The following is a 5,165-nucleotide window of genomic DNA, read 5'->3' as shown; positions in this document are numbered from 1 at the left end:
ACATACCCACCCACACACATAAATATATACACCCACACAAGCCAACTCTAGATTCGTGGAGAACAAAACCGTTGACAATCATGAAGACCAGAAACTAGCAAGTTAAGTCAAAAAGACAGAAAGAGAGCTACCTGCTGTTAGTGAATAAACTTGCTGGATGACTCAGTGACTGTGACACATGCAGAACATTCATGCAGAACATTCAGAGTGGAACGTGTTTAGAGAAGAGTGATCATGCCAATGTGACCCCGCCCGCCTACAGCTAGAGGAAGGCCAGGAGAACCCAGAGACCCGGGTAACCGACAGTCACCCCCAGGTACAGATCCCAACCCCCCCACTCCAGAGCCAGCCATGCATCTGCCCAGGAGGTGGCGAAGGAGGTGCCCAACCAGAGTCCCCCGCAGTCAGGGGGAACAGGCCCCAGCAGGCCCAGGCCGGCAAGGGCCGATCCCGCCGGGCACCGGCCACCTAGGGCAGACAGAGCGCAGGCCCCAGGGCCCCAAGAGCCCGTGAGCAGCCCCCCGCCCCCGCAGGCAGAGGGCACAGCCCACACCGACGGAGGACCAGGATCCCCAGACCGCCACCCAGCGGCAGCCAGGTCGCACCCCAGCGCACCAGCTGCGCCCCCGGGTACAGGACACCACCCCCCCACCACCAAACCACACACACATATACATGCATACCCCGCCCCCCCCCCCCAACACGCACTCCCCTCACACATATACATGCATACCCCCCCCCCCCCCCCCAAACACGCACTCCCCTCTCAACCCCCATCCACACAACCCTCTGCAATCCATGCACATCATCCATAACATATACAACCCCACCCCACCTCTACTCACTCACCCATACCAAGTCACACGAACCCCAATCGCCCCCACCCCCACACACGCTCACCCCCCCCCACACACACACACACGCTCACACCCCGCCACCCCATCCCTCTACTTCTACCCAACCACACATGCCCCACCAAACACCCCTCCACCACCCATAGCCCCCCTCCAAACTTCACCCTCACTCACACATCCCATTCCGCATATACACCCCCCCCTACACACACACACACACACACACACATACCCTCACTCCTCCAACACAGGCACACCCCAATACAACCCACGCGCCAACATACCCCTCCACACACACATCTACTCATCCTCACACATCCCTATCCCCTACCCACCTATATCCCTAACCCTAATCCCCCCCCCCAGCCATCCCACCATCCATCTGTAACCCCATACACCCACTCCCACACATCCTCACCTCACCCCTCCATCATGTCCCATGTGAGATACCTCAGAGGGGGCAGAGGACAGGATGGCCCCGATCAGGGCCCCCATAATTACCGCCCACCACTCCCAGCGTCCCCCCCACCACCCCACAGATGCAGCCGACCCAGCACCCCCCCAGGGCCGGCGACAACCCTCCTACAGCCAGGCCAGCCCAGACTTAGGCCTAATGGACGGCACTCTTCCCCCACCCGTACCCCCCCCCAGTAAAGCCCCGAGAGCAGGGGCATGAGAAGACCCTATCGTCCCTGCCTCCCCCCCGCTTATGACTGATTGTGAAGTATGTATTAGTTGCAATTAAAACTGAGGGAATTGCCACGCGGTGCTGGGAGAGGGACCACCTAAGCAGCCCCGCCCACCATACACCGCATGCTCTTCCCCCTAATCATGTGAGTCGTCAGTGTTTTGGTGTTTGGTGTCTAAGTGTAATTAAAACTGGGAGGTGAGCCGAGGCTGGGTGCAGCGATCAAGACCACCTTGATGGCCTTTCTCACCACCCAGCGCCACGTGCACACCTCCCAATACCCTGCCTGTGTGTGATGGGGAGCGGGGAGGAAGAGGGGTTGAGGGATTTAAGTCTGGAGGAAAGTGAGCTTTCCTCCAGAAGGTGAGCCGCCCGCAGCACTGGGCATGCCCCCTACTCCCAGGGCCCCCCAAGGACCAGGACAAGCCGGGGACAGCCATCCCCGTAACCAGAGCCTTCGGCGACTCTAACCAGAGAGTCATCACCGACCCAAGAGGGGACCAACTCACCACATGCAGAAGGGGGGCATGAGGACAAAGAGGAGGCGGGGCGGCAGAAGGGGAATCCCAGACCGATTGTCCACCGCCCCCTCACTCACAGAGGACACCCCCACCTGGGGACATGAAGTCCCCACCTTGTCCACACATCGGCACCTCACACTGTCTCAGCACAAACCTACAGCCACACACACACACACACTTCCAGACACATTCAGGTCCACCCAGCCACCCGTTCAGCCCACCCTTAAAACCATCCTCCTGACCCCCACGTCACATCCAAATCTCCCCCACTCCCATCCATCATATCTACACTTATCCACCAACCTACCACACACATGCACCACCCACTCCCCCATACATACACCCCTGCCCCCCCCCACACACACACAGACAGCACGCCCCCCTCCCCCCTCCTCCCCCCCCTACACACACCCGTATACATGCACCACCGCCACTCCCCACATACACGCATCACCCCACTCCCCTACACACACGGCACTACCCCCCCCCACAGACACCACGACACCCCCCCCACACACGCATCATCACACTTCCCCACCCACACACATCCACATACCTATGTACCGCCACCAGTCCTCAACGCACACCCCCTACACACATCCCTCCATACACACTCACATCCCATCCACACTATCAAACACCCCCCACTCAACAAGTCCCAGGGTCGCAACCAGGCACCAGAGCACGTACCTGCCCGCCGCCGCAGCGGCAGGTCCAGGTCAGCCCAGCCCCCCCCCGGCACAAGCCGACCCCCCACCCCCAAGAGACAGGGGACAACCCCGGGCACCGGAGCCCGGGACCCCGCCCAGCCCACCCCACGGCGGCACAGGCGCCCGTTACGGAGTCACGCCCGCCAACCCATCCCCCGCCAGCGACCTCGCCCCGCCGCTGCGCGGCAACTCCAGCCGCTGGCCCATCCAGGTCCACAGTAGGGCTAGAAACCTAGCCACTCCAGCAATGGAGCAGTCAAAATCCCCCCCCCAGGAGCCCACCACAGACCCACAGCCCCCAGAGAACCCCAACCGGCCACCAACCCCGAGCGCAATAAGGTCACATTCTCCCCCCATACTAAGTGATGGAGCTGATCACAGGGGACCAGAGGGAATAAAGTTCAGCTGACTGATCTCTTGAGGAGGCAGACATCATCTCGACACTGATGTGATCTAATAAGAGATTTCTGAACTGCTGGATACACAGACTTTGTTTGCTTTTCCAGTTTAGAAGGATAGTTTTCTTTGCGATACATAAACTGGTGAGGATTAAGTTTGCAGAATTAAATTCTATGTTAATTTCACCCAAGTAACCCAGTAGGCCCAGTTTGGGGTTTGTAGGGATGTTACATTTGAAGCAATTTGACAGATCTTTACATACCTGAAACCAGAATTCCTGGACAGGTGGGCAAGACCACAAAGCATGGTAGTAGCTGTCAGTCGTGTTGCCAGTGCAGTGTGGACAGATGTTTGATTGTGACAGACCCATCCTGAACATCCTGTGTCCTGTATAATGAGTTCTATGCAGAATTTTAAATTGTATTAGTTGCATGTTTGAATTCTTAGTCATTGTAAATGTATTTGAACAGATTTGTGACCATTCATTTTGGTCAAAGTTACTGGATAAGTCTGCTTCCCATTTAGAAGTTGGGAGACATATGGAATCGTCTAGCTTTGATAGTAATCTATATATTTTGGATAACAGTTTCGGGGCATTGAGATTTAAGAATTCTGCAGCCCTGATAGGTAGCTGCAAGTTTAATTGATCAGGGGTGTATTTCTTACCTATAATAGATTTAAGTTGGTGGTATTCTAAGAATTTTGTGCTGCTGATTTCATATCGTGAAGTAATTGTATCAAAAGGGAGAAAGTTCCCATTTTCTATTAAATGTTCTAACTGTTTTATTCCTTTATTCTTCCACTGAGGGAAGTTTATCATTTTCCGGTTTTGCTGGATGTCGGGATTGTTCCAAATAGGTGTAAGTTTGCATGGAATAAGCAAGGATTTGGTTAGTTTAAGAAATTCCCACCAGGCCATTAGTGAGGAGCTGATATTAATGCTTTTAAAGCATTTTTGGCGTTTGACAGCTGTGCTGATAAATGGCAGGTCTGAAATTGCCATATCCTCACACATAGCTTCTTCTATATTAAGCCATGGTTCATCTAGATAGCTAGGTTTAAGCCATTTAGAGATGTATTGTAGTCTATTGCTTATAAAGTAATTTTGGAAATTAGGCAAGTCTAAGCCACCGCTATCTTTAGTCTTCTGGAGTGTTTTTAGACTAATCCGTGGTGGTTTGTCTTTCCAGAGAAATCTAGTAACATTAGAGTCCAGTGATTTAAACCAGGTGGAGGGAGGTTTAATGGGGATCATTGAAAACAGATAATTGATTTTAGGTAGAATCATCATTTTTATAGTTGCAACTCTTCCCATTAGTGATATGGGTAAAGATTTCCACCGTGTGAGATCGTCCTCAATTGTTTTTAGTAGAGGGACATAATTTAGCTTTATAAGGTCTGACAGTCTGGGTGAGATGTTTATTCCCAAGTATCTAATATCTCCTGACTGTAAAGCAGTGTCAGGAGTATTATGGAAGGAACAGTTGATGGGTAGAACGGTGGTTTTAGACCAATTAATGGAATATTCAGAAATTGATGAGAATTTATTGATGAGTGCGATTGTCTGACAGATGGATGATTGTGAATTTTGAAGGAAAAGTAATACATCATCAGCATAAAGACTGGTCTTATGCTCCATATTTCTACAGTTAATGCCTTTAATGTCTTTGTTTTGTCTAATGCTAGCTGCTAAGGGTTCAATAAAGATTGCAAAAAGTGAGGGGGAGAGTGGACAGCCTTGTCTGGTGCCTCTCTGCAATCTGAAGCTGTGAGAAGTTTGATCATTTGTCCTGACGCATGCATTTGGATTGCTATACAGTATCTTTATCCAGTCGATAAACGATGAGCCAAACCCGAATTTTTTTAATGTTGCAAATAAGAATTTCCAGTTCACCCTGTCAAATGCTTTTTCAGCATCTAGAGAGATTATTGTAGTTTCCAGGTTATGTATGGTGGCATAATCAATTAGATTTATTAGTCTGCGCGTATTAGT

The sequence above is a fragment of the Telmatherina bonti genome (assembly GCF_933228915.1).
Source record: "Telmatherina bonti genome assembly, chromosome: 2".
NCBI lineage: Eukaryota > Metazoa > Chordata > Actinopteri > Atheriniformes > Telmatherinidae > Telmatherina > Telmatherina bonti.
Note: the sequence above shows the minus strand (reverse complement) of the source record.